Below are 16,478 nucleotides of genomic sequence, written 5' to 3' on the forward strand. Positions count from 1 at the left end.
TCAGGGTGGTTGTTCAAAGCTCGTTCAGTGCCAGCTACAGCACGGGAGACTTGACCTTTATTTGTAAGCATGAAAATAAGGTAAAGATGAAAGATTGGTTTTCCTGCAGCTCGTACTCAGGGATCAGAAGGCCCTCCGGAGAGGCAGAGGTGTGGGAAGCCTCTCTCCTCTCCTCTCCTCCTCTCCCATGCTGGCAGCAGAGGCCAGTAGTGCTATGCAGAAGCTCTGCTCCACTGCAGCGAGAGGTGAACAAAATCTCCACGGTATTTTTCAGCTCTCCCTCCAGCTGGAAGAGCCAGCAGACTTGAGGAGTCTTTTTGACCCCCGTGCAGAGCTTTGCAGGGATTTGTTTGCAGTGCCTGGTGCTGCACTCTGTGCTCGGGTGGTCGAGGTGTTGGCACGTGCCAGCTCTGAGCAGTGCCACCCCCTGACCCCCAAAGGATCTCCTGAGCTTCCACCCAGCCTGGATTATCACAGTTCTCCCTGGAATTCATTGAGAAGTTCCCTAGCTCTGGAGAGAAACAATCCCATTCTCCTCCCACAGTGTGTTTACCCTGCACCATCTCTGTGTGTACCCAGCCCCGTGCCCAGGCAATCTCTACTGCAGCCCTGATGCCCAGTGGGTTTTTTGGCAGGACCCACCAGGTAATTTGTATCTCCTGGCTGGAAAAGCTCTATTTGGGGCACCAAGCAGTGAGAGTAGGGAAGCTCATCTCACACCCAGCTCCCAGCCTCCCTCAGCCTGCTGCAGGCACAGGACCACCTGGGCCATGCTAAGGACACAGAACTTGCATGCTGCTGGGACCCTGGATCCCACTCAAACCAAGCAGCAAAGATGATTTTGCAACACTTGTTGTGATGTATTCTCCTTCTCTCTACATTCTTCAAAGCGCAAATTTACCCACACAAATATTTACAGAAACTGAAGGAAAAAATAGACTGGTGCTATAGACACTGCAGCAGTGAACTTCTAATTACAATCCACAAAGTATTTATGAATAAATTTATCCATTATTTGTCTAGTTCGAGCACTGCGTACACTTTGCCTTGTACCATTACATGCTGAAGGAAACAATATGCAGCATGAAAATGAAAACAATTTGACTTAATTATTTACACCATTACCGCCACTTTGAATTAGGCCTTCCATTTCTTCGGGATTTTGTAAAATTTAACCGGCAATTACGCTTGCTTAATTAATTTTATTTATCTACTACTACAATGAGATCAAAACAAAAAACCTACCGGAATGCAAAGTACAGGCTGAGTCCCCTAATTGTAAATGTTGCTTTTAAGCCTTTATGATAAAAATGTAGTATTTTGTACCATTTCATTTCAAGCGTATCTGGCCATGCTCCAGTACTATTTAAGCGTAAACAGGAAAAGCCTTGGAGGACGAGTAATCACACTTAAATGACACAAAGATCATTATAATGATGTTCCAAAAACATGGCAAAATTAGATATTTCAGAACTGTTTTCTTCTCTGAAGTGTTCCACCAGATGGTGAAGAGTGCTGAAACCGTAGATCCGAGAGAGGGGAGGAAAAACATCCCCACACTTCCCTCGCTTGTCTCAAGTGGCACCTCACACCTTGGCTCCATCAAACCTCCAAGCTCAAGATGACACCGAGGTGTCTGAGTGCTGAATCACAGCCTGGGAAAGCCCTGCTTTGTTCCATTAAAGTTGTCAACCGCATTTTTTTGGATCCGAGGATGAACGAGCGCATCAGCAGAAGTGATGGTGGTAATTTGTGAAACTCTTAATGAGATATTTTCAGAGCTCATAAAGAGGAAGAGCCGTGTCTTTGAATTGCTGCACAATGAGTGCATTTTGATACAGGAAAAGAGTTGGGCTTTTATCAGAAATGGCACTGCATCAGTGGGGATGTGTCAGGGAGCATTTAAAGAGGGCTAACAAGGGTTATATAAATGGGGTTTATATCAAGGGGGAGATGTCTCTGTGTGTTGCTGCTCTGCGAAACGGCCTCAAGTGAGGTGAGTCTGCATCTTTATCACTGTTGGTCTTCCTTTCCAAAAGCCTTGACAAAGTTACCTTCCACAGGACCTGCTACACCTTCAGATGTCATTAGACTCCTGTTTTTTTTGTTATTAGAAATACCTGAGAAATATCTAGAAAATTGGAATTACTCATTAAAGGAACATCTAATTTTGTTGCTTAAATATTGGTCAGGGGGTTCTACTTTTAGGAATATCAGTGAACCTCAAGTACCTGCTGTCCATCCATCCATCCACCCCCTCCTGAACTTCTGATCTCTTTTAATACATATTGTGGGGAATCCATAAATGAACAACATGAAGTATTGGGGTGCTGTGGTTTCTGCTGATCCATTCCCAGTCCTAGCTCCCTTTGGAAACCCTGACACATCCTGGGAGACAACGAAGTCACAGTGGGGACAACGGCTGTGCTCTGGAGATTTGGGCTGGGGTGCATTGAGCGAAGGAGAAAAGGATGTAAAAGTATTTCTAAACCTTCCACCTTCCTGAAATGTTTGGTGTAAATGTATTTCCAAGCCTTCCATCTTCCTGAAATATTCAGTTTCTTAACATTGCCTCAGGAACACACATGACAAATCCAGATCCACAGGAAAACTCGTCCTTTTTCACTGAAAGATCCTGAAATGGAAGGTGACTTCATTCCCAACTGGCAGTCATTCTAATTCCATGCTGAGCAAGGGAACAGCCTCTTATTCACTGTGTTACAAATATTTTTGAACGGAATGTTCACAGGGTCCGAAGAATGGCCTACATGCTGCATTTGCTGCACTTCCGTTATTCAGAGTTAGCAACAAAAATCATGCAAAATTCTCCCCCTTTCCATCTACCCCCATTCAGTGGACATTTGGAAATGGGGCTTGCAAATGGGAGAGGGAGAACACAATATCAGCAATCCTGTTTATCCGTTTGCATCCAGCTCATCTGCTTAAGTGAGAAGCCTGTGCATGGCTGGTTTTCAATGGCCTGTGTTAAATGAAGGGCTGATTTCACCCCCCTGCCTCGAGGACAGAGGACCATTTGCTGAGCAGCCACTGTAGGTGACATTAAATGTCATCCCAACTGTCCCTCTCAGGTGGCATCGGAATTATCCATAATCTTAAAAATTAACTCTGAAACAGTGGGAGCTTGCACCGACCCCATGTTTTTCCCAAGCTTAATAACTTGGGAGAACGGGCTCTCAGGGACACCGTGCCTCAGTTTTCCCTCTGCAAAATAGCAAACCAAGGATTTGGGGAAAGCATTATTGTATTTTCACTCAACATGGATTATTCTCTTTTTAGAAGGACTCTTCTAGCAATGCCAAATCTTTCCAAAAACTTCATTTACCAAAAAAACCCCACTTTACAATAATTAGTAACCTCTCTGTCTTGAGGAAGGCAAAGGTTTTATTCTGCTGTCTGAGCTTAATTATGTTTTCAGAGCCATGTCATGGAGGCTCAGATGAAATTCTTGCTTTGTGTGCAAGAAAGACACACCACATTTGCATTTGTTTGACAGAAGCCCTGATCTCATCCAATATGGAGTGCACGAATCTGGCAATGCTCCCATTGGACATCTATTTTATATTCTGCCTAAATTCCAGGCAAAATATCATTCCTTGCACTTAAATGCTGATACCTTTGAGGGAGGGAATAAAGCCTGGTCCGTCCAAATGAAATCCCCTGTGGGGCTGTGCACCAGAGCTCTGTCTCCACCAGCCAGCAAAGGCTGCTCTGATGTTAATGATTCATTATTAAATCATTCATTATTTTCAGTAATAAAGCACATGGAGAAAATCAAACCCAAATATTGAAATGATGAAATGATCTACGAGCCAGAATGCCATGGAATGTGCTATGTGGGAGTAGGTTGGGAAGCAGCAGCCCCTAACCCAAGTCTTCTGAACAACCTGCTGCCCACTGGATTTTCCAACTCTGGGATGTGGCCAGGTGGGCTCCAGGAGCAGCAGAGCACATCCTGCTTCTGATGAGATGGTAAGAACTGGGATTACTCTTCTAGCATATAAATTCTGTCACTCTGGCCCTTAAAACCCAACGAGGAGAGCTGTGGATTTTAACTGGATACTTGAAATAAACTGATTGTCTGCCCTTGCTTAGCAAACAGGATTTTTTTTTCTTTCCCAGTTATTAATTTCCTTAAATGTAAAGTGACATCTAAAATGAAAACAGTTTATTGCTTGCCAGGAGCAAAACCAGCCTAATTTAAGAAATCCAGAATTAAAGCTTTTGAAGCATATCGGGGCATGTTTATAAAACAATTATCATTGCAAACATTCTCTCTGCTCAATGCAGCCTCTTCAGGCCACCTCCAAAGCCTGAAACTTCATCACCAGTCGTCTCCATCCCAAAATGTTTCATCAAAAATGAGGTCATCCTTTGATTGCAGCTTCCCTCTGCCGACCCAGGCACTGTATCCCAAACCATACCCACCTGGAACATATTCGATGCTCAAAAAAATTAACCCAGTGTTTAAAATTAAGTAGTAGGCTCATTATTAATAACTGACAGCAGACAAAGGAGTGCAGTGACCTCTCCAGCAGAGCATTTAAATCTTTGCACAACATGCTCTGCTTGTGCTAGGCTGGTTTCACAAACAACAGCTGTGGAGTTCGTTAACATATGAATCCCCTTGAGGTAATTTGGAGGAGCCAAATGTGCTAAACTAAACACCTCATTAAAACAGTATTTTAAAAAACAAAACAAACCAAAAAACCCAACCCCAACCAAACCCCGAACTAATTTCACATTCCATGTCCACACGTGGAGATTCTATTATGTGGAATTCATTCAGCTCCGTGGCTGGAAATAGTGGGGGTTAAAATCGGTAATATGGGTTTTTCTCTGCTAAGATGCACTTGAGACTAAAGTGCCTTTGAAGTGTGCCTGTCACAAAGAAGCAATTAACTGAGGACAATAATGTTTCCTTTTCCTCCCTGTTACTGAACACAGGACACAAGTTTGTACTCAAATATGCAGGACCCCATTTCTCTTGGGTCTGGGGAGAGAATGGACAAAACCAAAGGGACTCTCACTTGGATGGAGCAAGGCAGAATCACACCGAGTGCTCCTGGGGCCACTGTCTCCCCCAGGAAGGCCTTGCAAGAGATTTGCAGAGAAATCCTCCATAAAATCACTGCTTCAAGTCCAGGTGACCACACACAGGAGGTGCAGTCCAAAAAGAGTGGGAGAAACACGTCCTGCCCTTGTTCCTGCAGGCTCCAGAGGGCTCAGGTGCCCTGATCAAAATTTGCACCACGAGCTTCTTCTTTCAGTCCTTCTTTATTTCTCCACGATGCTACTGGGATAATTCTGCTGGTAAAAAAGGTTCACAAGCTCCTTGGAGCTGCTCCTCCTGGAAGACAGCATCTCCTGCCCAGGTAACGCTGCTCAGGGGAGCACTGGAGCTTGAATATCTCCTGTGATGAGGCTGTTCAAAAAACCACACAGAAATCCAGGACTCTCCTCAGAAAATCACCTTTTCTTCTCTGTCTCCAGCTGAATTTGTTGGTGACTGGAAGGAGGAATGGGATGGACACTTGTTTCACGGTCCACAGGGAATTTTACAATATTAAAAACAATAAAAAGATTGAACCCCAAAACTGCCTGCCCCCCCAAAAAATATAAATTAGTCACCCCTCTTTTTTACCAATGGTTTTCTATCTACACCAAGATACTTTTTAAGAGATGTTTCTGGAATTTATTAACTCCTAAATGGAGTGCAAGTTTTCTTTTAAAAATGTAGATGTATTTTCAGATTTTGATAATGATCTAAAAGGCAAATAACTGGGAATTTCTTTGGGTGCTAGAGTCTTATGAAGCAACAGCCCATTTTCCTTCAGGAAATTGTGGTTTAAGGTTCTCCTGAATGACCTCAAATTATAGGATGCTATAGATCTCTTGGGTTTTTTGTTTTTTTTCCTTAAAAAAAAAAAAATCTTATTTCAATGTTCCATCCACATCTATTTTATGTTTCCTTTATCAGGAAAACAACAACCTAATTAGCAATGATAATTTGGAACTTCCATAAGAAACCTTTCACATGGATAAAAACAACAGAAGTTGGATAACATTGAGGCACTTATGCATGCTCCATAGTTTTTATTTTCCTTTTTAAAGCCTTTACTCCTGAAACTTAGGCAAGGAACTTGGTTTTAGGAAGCTGGAAAAAAAAATCTCATGCTTACAATCTTATTTTTTGTTCACTTTAAAGCATAGCTTTATAACATGTTGGAATTTCCTCAAGGTTTTGTAAATACTCGTCTGAATTCCTCCCAGGTATTAGTATGTCATCCAAAAACCAGAAAATACTATTTATTCTCTGCAGGATTCAATCCATTCATCTTTGAAATCCTGCAGGTAACTGGCTGCCCCCAGGGTAATCTCGCCTACTTCAACAGGCACGAATGTGTGAGTTCAGTCAGAATTAGTGTGTTTTTAAAATTCTGATTCCTGCCGTGCTGCCAGGCTATGGACAAGCACGCTTTGGAAAAGTCTATTCCCTCTGCCAATTTCTGGGGTAAATCCTGTGCTTTGGGGGCTTTAATGGGCACGCAGAGTGCAGCACCTGCCCTGACTTCCACATGTACAATCAGTCCCACTCTTCCAACCCTTGTTACTGCTTTTCCACTGCCTTTGCCTGTGTTCTGCACAATTATACCTCCAACAAGCACAACTATTCTGCTGCTTTTCCTTCAGCACAGTTTTTGGCTTGGTAAATCCAACTTTCGCTCCTCCCATTGGCATTGTTGTGCTGTTTCTCAACCTGGCTCCAAGTTTTGTCTGATTTTTGTAATTTAACAGCTTTACCAGTGAAGCTATTGGTTGTTAATTGTTGATATGTTGATACTGGTTTATTATACCTGGATTATACCTTTTTCTAACCTAGAGATGAGGCAAGTAAGATGTGTTTTAAAAACTTTTGTTCTATTTTCAGTTTTATGAGAAGAGCGAGACAAAACAGATGTTATAATTCACACCATCACAATCAGAAGCCAACTATTTCTTAATTACAAAACACTATAAACATTTCTCAGCTTATCAGCTTTTACTATCCTGTAAATACCTTAAAACCAGCAATCTAAAATTACTCCTCGTGGGTCCTGCTACAATACATCTTTCCTAGTTCTATTTCTCCAAAGTATCTAATCTTATTTACAAAACCGTCCTTTAAAACATTTTCTAACTCTGTTTCTCTCTCAACAAAAATATCTATGCTATTCTATAACATTTCTAGGTCAACATTTCTTATCTCAAAGTTTACATACAAATACATACTACATAAACCCTCTGTCAAACCCTAAAAACTCTCTACAAATCAGTTTCCCACACCAAGAGCCTCCAGTGGCCGTTCCTGGGATTCGTGCACCTCATTTTCTGAGACAAATACTGTGTGATAACCTTTGGGATGATCCAAGCCATGTCTTCAGCATCCTCACTCCCTCCTGGCCTGTGAACATGGTGTGACCAAGATTATTGGTATTTAAATGCCGCCACATTTGATAGGCTTAAACTGAGCTCAACACCTTCACCAGTGGCAGTTCCTTCATCCACCCAACACCCAGCAGCTTCTTTCTCAGTCTGGGGAATTATACACAAACAACAAATTGATTTCTGAAAGTCTTTTTCATAGAATTACCATAACAACAAGGACAACTCATTTAAAGCAAGCCAAAAATGCAGAATCTCTGGGCTGGTTCCTTATTTGCAACTTAAATTGTTCTAAGCAGGAATTTGTGGCAGGCACATGATGTTTTGCAGAGGCTTTATAAGGACTTCAGAATCCATCTTGCTGCCTTTGGAAAACCCAAGACTGAGCACTGCAATTGCAGCATAAATCTTTAAATTGTATTTTTTAGTTAACCAGTAACAATTCCTTTGCATTAATGTATTTTCGACAGCAGTTGCATAAAATACTGTTCATAATAAGAAGGTTTTGAAATCTTCCACTTTTTTCATATGTCTGGAAAGGCTCATAAATTGCTTTTTATCTATGAGCTTCTTTTCAAAATATTTTAAACAGCATTTTTCAGTGTTTTTTTTTTTTTTTTTGATGGGTTAAAAAAAAAACTAAAACAACCCATCAAACCCCCCAAAACAGACTGAGAAGACAGTGGCAGCTTTAAGAAGGAGCTGCTCCAAAGCTGAAGTTTTTTTAATGGAAAGCTCTCATTTGGATCCTAACACAAACCTGAGAATTGGCTGCCACACAATTGCAAACTTAAATCATCACCCAAGCGAAACCAAGAGATTCAGATTATGGATTTATTTAAGTTAAACCCCTGCCTAAGTTCCTCGTGCCTCTTTCTGCCTGCAGTCAGTGCCTCCAAAGACCAGCTCGCTCTCCTTTGCCAAGAGACAAATTTTGCTCTCAGAGCTGCCCTGCCTTGCTCTGAAAAATGAAATTTCATTTGAGGCGTTTCCATCAGCTCCTGATGGTGTTTAACCATCTTTCTCCCACGCTGGAGCAGAGAGCAATAAAGGAGCAGGTCACCACAAAATGGATTAAGTGCAAACTCACATGTTTCACACCGAAGTTCAGCATTGACTGAAAGTAAAATAGATTTAAAAGTCTTTTGAGAGCAGCAAGATTTTAGAGGAATAGATCAAATTACTTACTTTTATATTGCCATAAAGTTACAGAGACATTTTCTGTCTCTTGTGTGTTTTGAAAGGATCACAATTTTGTTCAAGGGTCAAATGAGTTAATAATAGTAATAATAGTGATATTAAACCCAAGCAAGACTACTGGGAAATAATTGAGAATTAGTAAGCATATTTTAAAAGGACCTTATGGTGTGACCTTTTATCTTACAGACTTGGATTTAATTACAGAAATACTTTCACCTCAAGGTGATTAAAATTATAAATTTTTTGATTTTTAGTAAAACTTCCTGTGTTGCTCATAAAGTTCTATTGGGTATCACAAAGTTAAAGAGCTAAAAGAATATTAATTAAGGAAGAAACAAATATATTCAGCCCATAAAAGGAGCTGGACATGCATGATAAGGAAAGAAATAGAGAGCTGAAAAAGAAAATAATAGAAAATAAATAAATAGCAAGTTGTTCAGTGTTGAATTAAGTAATGCACTAAACACAGGCTTTTCTTGCCCTCCCTACTCAAGATACTCTACTAATCACCCAGTTTTCAAATCCTTAATATACAAAAGCATTTGCCTTTAAGACATCAATAATTTAGGACTGCCATCGAAAGGAATGTATTTTATCCATTAGACAAAATAATTATGTCATATATCCCACCCCAGTGTTTTTGGACTCCAATCTTGGTGTGAAGGAAACCATCAGCCAGCTGAGATTGCACTGCAAATCTTCATCAACAGCTGCTGCATCAAAGGAATGCAAATAAAAAGTGACTTTTTCCATGTTATGAAAATGATCACCTGCAGGACAGGCCCCGTGTCACAGCGAGGCCTGGTGCCTTCTGAGGCAGCCATCCGAGGTTTTATTTACGTGTTTGGAAGGCAGCACCTGAGCAGATTTAAAGGCTGCAGCTCTGCTCAGCAGAACTAACTCACAAATTTTACTGTGCCTTTTCACGGGGCTGTGGGGCTGTAGCTGTGAGCGCAGTAAATCTTTACAGTTTTGGGTTCCTCGCGTGCCGCTCCCGAGGCCCGAGGCCCTCGTCAGGTGTTTTACTGACCCTCGTTCATCCAGAACAAACGTCAAGAATTTCTGCTCTGGATGTGTTTCAGAATTCACCCCGAGGTAAGAATTTAGGGAAAATTAAGGGGATTAATTTATTACCTGACTTGTGTTCTGGAAGATTTGAAAAAAATCGTATTTACCGGATTTAACTGAAGCTTGTGCTTAGGTGCTGCCACACTGGATCATGCCCCCCATCCCTGTCACTGCACAAAATCATCCTGAGCAAATCCTTTTTCCTTCCTGTGGCTTAATATCTGTTTGTCTCTTTGGGGAGCAGGTTTGTCTGTGGAGAAGCTGCTGTAAGGCCATTCCAGGTGATCCCATAAAATTCTTAAGGTTTGACAAGATCTCCAAGATCGTCACATTCAACCATTGAACAAATATCTCACACCCACTAAAAAATATTGAGTTTAAATGCCACACCTACTTGTTTTTTGAACCCTGCCAGGGCTGGTGACTCCACCACTTCCCTGGGGAGACTGTTCCTCCAATGCTGAACCACTCAGTGAATAATTTTTCCCTAATATCCACCTGCACCTTCCCTGGTGTAACTTGAGGCCATTTCCTCTTGTTCCCTAGGAGAAAATCCTGATCCCCACCTGGCTGCAACCTTGTGTCAGGCTGAGAGCCATAAAGCCTTCCCTGAGCCTTCTTTTCACCAGAGCAAACTCCAGGTGTCCATGGAATTCCAAGGATGGCCTTGGGATCAGCCTGGCTGGCTGCAGCCTCTCCCAACATCACTTTGAGATGTTTAGGAATTAATACCCATATTGGCATCTCACATGGAGGGTGAGACCTGACCCTGTTGGTCCAGAGATTTGGGCACATTCTGCCCCATTTAGGAACCACCTCATGGGATTATTATTATTATTTATTTTTTTTTTGTAATCATAAGGAGTGAGGGACCTGCTCTCATTTCTCATCAGAAAAGGTCACCTCCAGCAGATCCTTTGGCACATCCCTGGGGACCCAGGTGTGTTTTTGGAATGAGGGGTTTGATGGCACAAGGGTCAGTGGGAGAATCCCAGGTGTGTGGGAATGCTGAGAGAGGGGCTCAGGAAGGAAACAGAGACGCTGGTGTTTGCACAGATTTCAGTGTGTGTGATGGGCACTTAGCAAATAAATGATTGTCCTGCCTTCCTGTGGGATATGGAAAATGGAATATGGAGAATGGAATCACCACAAAGCACTCACAGTTGACCCTCTGACAGCTGGAGTCTTCTCAAATGTCGGGGTAATAAAAAATAATTTTATATCAAAACTTGTGTTGAGGGGTGGGTTCCAGTTTGCTGCTCTGCCTGGTGTGATAAATAAAGGATTTTAGCACAAAGCAATTTATTAAAAAAAAAATATTTTCTTCTTCAATTTATCAGAAGTTTTATTTGAAAAACAGCCCCCATTTTTTACAGACTGTTTATCCTATTGGTGCAGGATGCTCTTAAATATAGATCCCAAACTCCAGGTCCTGAAAGGGATCCCCGTTTGAAGATAAACTGTGGGAAAGCACCACTAGAGGTCACTCAACATTAATTGTTACCTAATTAGCACATTTTGACCCTACATTTTAGGTCATTCTATCGCTTTCGTACTTAAAGCATGGTCAGCTTTCACTCCTCAGCTTATTCTGCCAAAACTCAGAAAAGCTGGAGACAGAAAATTTTCCTTCAGCTCTTCCCTCATATGACTCTTCCCAAGGCTCCCAAATCATCTTTGCCATAGACTCTGCAGGCAGCAAATCATTCTTTCCTCAGCTTTGAGCTTAATAAAGCTGGCAGTGATGGACCTCTGGAAGTGCTGGGTTTAGAGGCACTCAGCCCTGGCTGTGTTATCTCAAATAGCTGCTCACCCATTTCGAAAATTAAACCAAAATGAATTTTACAAGTGAGAGAACTATATGGGAAAATAATAGCTTCAGGGTTTTCAGGTCCATCCCCAAACACATTGTAGCCCTGTATCTCTTTTATCAATGATAAATAGAAAAAAAATGTAGATATTTGTAACAACTGACAAACTAAAAATAAGGTAAAACAAAGTTTAACTTTGATTAATGGGTATCTGCTGAAATATCTCTGCATGTGTTTAATCAAAAGGCAGATGTTCTATTTGCAGGGATTTTTCCATGATCTCAGAAAACGATGGTAGCAATTTGTTTGCCCAAGACAACAGGAAAAGGGAGAGATAATTATTGTGTTCTACAAGGTTAAAATCACCCACTGCTGGTGCCGTGCCCACATCTCCTGGTGGATGTTATCAAACACACTTGGGACACTCAGAGTTTCACTTCAAACCCAGCTCAGTGCAGGAAAACCCTTGGACAGCCAACCTCACCAAATGGGTCCTCTACCCAAAATGACCAATTCTTATTTAATTTCTCTTTTTGGGTTGCTGCTGATCCTCTCCTCTTCTTCTCCCTTCCACTCAGCTGAATTGGTGCAAACTCATGTGTCACACCAAAGTTCAGCGTTGACTGAAAGTAAAATAGATTTAAAAGTCTTTTGAGAGCAGCAAGATTCTAAAGGAATAGATCAAATTACTTACTTTTATATTTCCATAAAGCCACAGAGACATTTTCTGTCTGTTGTGTGTTTTGAAAGGACCACAATTTTGTCCAAGGGCCAAATGAGTTAATAATGATAATAATAATAATAATAGCAATATTAAACCCATGCAAGACTATTAGGAAATAATTGAGAATTAATAAGCATGTTAAAATAAAAATTTACAGTGATCTTTACCTTACAGAGTTAGGTTTAATTATAGAAATACTTTCACCTCAAGACTACTAAAATTACCCATTTTTTGATTTTCAGTATAACTTCCTGCATTGTTCATAGAGTTCTATTGAATATCTCTGTTATTCACAAAATTAAAGGCTTGATTAGCCACTTTTTCCTTATGTATGAGCATGACAACTGTAAAGAATATTGCAGTTTCCTGAAAAAACATTCAGTGTTCCCCGAAAAATCATTTAGTAACCTCTCAAGACCAGCATATGTGCAGCTGGAGGAGAAAACATTAATGACCATTAGCCATCACCACTGTGAGTGAGAAATTTATCAGAGGCTCTGGTTTTCTGGTTTCTACATCAAGGAGATAAATAAATAGATTATCAGCATCTGAGAAGTCACATGGCTCCACTTTGTAGACAGATTAATCTTGCAGAGGTATAAAGCAAAATTAGCCAAAAATAGCAAGCTCATAGTCTAGATTAATAGAATTTAGATTTCACTGTAATTTTTTAAACAGTGAACCATCCTCTAAGCTTCTACCCAAGAAGCTTGGAGGGCCTGTTGTGATAGACAAGAGGTGATGATTTTAAACTAGAAGAGAGTAGATTCAGATTGGATTTTAGAAAGATGAGGGTGGTAAAACTCAGGCACAGTTTGCCCAAAGAGGCGGCAGATACCTCATCCCTGCAAATATTCAAGGTCAGGCTGGGTGGGGCTTGGAACAACCTGGCCTAGTTGAAGATGTCCCATGGCACTGGATGACCTTGGAAGGTCCCTTCCAACCCAAACCATCCCATGATTCTAGGATTTGATTCCAAGGTCTTCCATGATTTGAGGCCTCCTCCATCTGCTCATGCTTTGTGTGTCCTGCAGGCACCACCTTTCTAAAATGGATGGAGTTCCTGCCTGGCATCATTCCATCACATCTGCCTGTTTATCACTGACATCTTTGGTCACTCTTTGCTCCCACTGAGGAAGTTCTTGGTTGGGCACGTCCCCTTTCCTCAGGTCCTGCTGCATCCACAAAGATTCAAATTGTGTCTGAATTTAATGTCTTCATGTCAGCCCCGTAATTCCTGTGTTCTAAAAAGTGCTGGATAAAGAAGATTAAGGACTGCTCAACAGAGACCCAGCTAAAAAGACAAGTTTATCCTAGCGTCTTCTTTGGCAGATCTCTGCTACTGTAGATCTTACCCCAGAATGGGTCAAAGAATTATTTAGAAAAAACTCAGAAATATTTGCTGAAATGTCATCATGCAACAAAACTCGATTTTTAAAACCAAAAGGAAGAAGACCTCACTGATGAAAAGTTAATACAAAAGGCCAATGGCTGAAGAGTCTCAGTGGAGAAAATGAAAATCAAGTGGGCTTAGTCCAAGAAGCTGTCACTCCTTTTCAGGGGAAATTACAGCTATTGACAAAGAAAGAGCTGAACAAGTCCAGAAGTCTTGAATTCCAGCCCCCTGAAGGGATCGGTTGCCCCAGCTGGGTGATTTTTGCCAATTATCCTCCTGTTCCCTGATCAATCTATTTTTCTGACCATTGTTATATCAGTACCTATTCTAAAATACTCTCAGTTGGAGCAAATAACTTCCTGTTTCTTTCCTTTTCAGCTCCCCAAAAAGATCATTAGCAGCACAGCAAAGTTCCTTGCAAGATTTCTACCCAGCTGACACAACAATTTGCAAATATTTCTCCTTTCCACGTACAAACCTGCTTTTTATACTTATCTCTCATCATAAAAAGCTCATTTCCGAACTCCAACACCCAAATCCCAGAGGAGCCTCTCAATCCCCTGCACTGTTTTAATGGAAATATTAGAAAATAAGGAAAAAACAAAGTTTCTTCTGGTTGAAAACATGCACAGATGTTCTTTACCCAATATATGGATTAGGTAATGCAGTTGTCAGTGACACACTTTTTTATCAGACTTTTAAAAGCATTTAATGCCGTAGAATAAATGTATTTTTTCCAATGAGTGTTAAAATCTTCAGCGAGGATAAAATCACTTCATACACACGGTGGGGTTTGGGTGCTTTGATTTTTGCAAGAATCCAATAAAAGCTCAAAGGTAGCACTGAAAATGAAGGGAAATCAACCAATTCTGATCTATTAGGGAAATTATAAAACACAACTCACTGCGGGCATTATAATTGAGTGCATGGAGCTGATGAGCAGCTGAACTCATCTGCCATAAGTTTTTATTTCAAACTAATCCATAAACTGCTTTTTCAATTCTCTAAAAGCACATAAAATACCAACAATTCCTTTAGAGTGTCCCCATCAATCCAATAAAAAAAATCATAGGTTTCAAATGACCACCCATAGCTGTGATACTAAAATTATCCCGGTTATCAATCTAAAACTGGTTTTGCAGTGATGTTGGCCAGGATATTTTGCCTCATTACTTCATGGTTCTCATTCTGTTGTTTATTGTCCTGTCATCTTGTATTTATATAATTTGGCCTCCATCTTCCATAGAAATTAAATATGGCATTTCTTTAACCCTGACTTTGCTGGTTTTCCTGGAGCTTTCCACACATTTCTATCCTCTGGATTGGAATTTATTGTCACCACCAGTCTCTGTGCAATGACCGCTGTCATTAAAAAAATCTTTAAATACTAGATTTACTCCATTCTTTGTTTTAATTTTTTTTTACCGTGATGGGATATGTAGCTCTTTGGCACACACAGTCACCACCTCAGCAGAGAGACCCTGGAAATGCCTGATTTCTGGATGTGGATTCCCTTTGTCACTGGACATGGTAAATCTGGAATTGCTGCAGCTTGGAAACTGTCCCAGACAGGGCACACAAGGGACACTGGGAATTACACATTGGACTCCAACTCTCTACATTTAGTGACAAAATCTTGGATATGGGAAGAAAAGAGAGGCTCAGCCAATATTATCTGGTAATGTGAAGATAACCACAGCTAAAAAGGGCTTCATGTATCCAGAAAAGGAGGTGTTAGACTGGATTAGATTGGACTGGGACTGCAGGGATTAGTGGAGAGGAGGCCTGACAGCGAATTCATTATAATCTGCAGTAGATATTATAAAGTGCTGCTTTGCTGGTTGCATTCATCCAAAGGCTTTCCCCAAGAACTGTATATTAGGGTAGTTTGGAGCTCAGTTTTCAGGACTGGCTTTGGGCATTTTTGAATGTCCAAAGCTGGAGTTCTGAAGCCCATGGACAAGTTATCAGGAATTCAGCACATGCTGTGTGAGGGTCACCAGCGGCTTTACCTCTCTCAGGGAAGGAACCTCTAAAACTTATTTCACTTGCAAAGCATTTCCATTCACCAGCTTTCCCACAAGGAGGTAATTTTTCTTTTACCAGGAAAAGGTTCTTCCCCAGAGGGTGCTGGGCACTGCCCACGCTCCCCAGGGAATGGTCTCAGCCCTGAGGCTTCCCAAGCTCCAGGAGGGTTTGGACAACATTCCCAGGGACGCACAGGGTGGAATTGTTGGGGCGCCTGTGCAGGGACAGGGGCTGCCCTGGATGATCCTGGTGGAGCCTCTCCAACTCAGGACATTCCATAATTCCATGATCATTGAATGGAAGTGCTGGGAGGCACAGAGAGGTTAATCTGCACGACCTGCAGGTGTGCCACAGAGATGCCCCTTCCCTTTCTCGTATTCTTTGCCAGGTGTCTTGTTTGAACATTGGCCCAGCTCTGTCCCCCAGCCTGGAGGTCTGAAATGAAATGACAATCTGCTCCTCTCCTGGCTAATTGGAACTGGAGCAGAGATATTTCACAAGAGAATAATGATGAGCTGCTCTCCCTGCATCCCTCTTTGTCTCCATTTTTATTTTTGTAATGTCTCATCTGCTCTGCTGAGCTGCCAGTCACCTCCTGGGGACACTGTCCCTCACTGGGAGCTCCTGGGAATGTCTGACTGTCCCTCAGCTGCTTTCAGCTCCCCAGGCTGGGACATTCCAGCTGGGAGCTGGACCTGTGGACACTGTGAGTGCTCAGAAAGTGCCTTCCACTTCTGGACCTCCTCATTTCCCCCTGGCAGCTGGACCTGAGCTCAGAGGAGCTCTCTGCTAACGAGGGAGCTCCATT

Source organism: Onychostruthus taczanowskii, unplaced genomic scaffold (genome assembly GCF_017590055.1).
Source record: "Onychostruthus taczanowskii isolate IOZ18803 unplaced genomic scaffold, ASM1759005v1 scaffold24, whole genome shotgun sequence".
NCBI lineage: Eukaryota > Metazoa > Chordata > Aves > Passeriformes > Passeridae > Onychostruthus > Onychostruthus taczanowskii.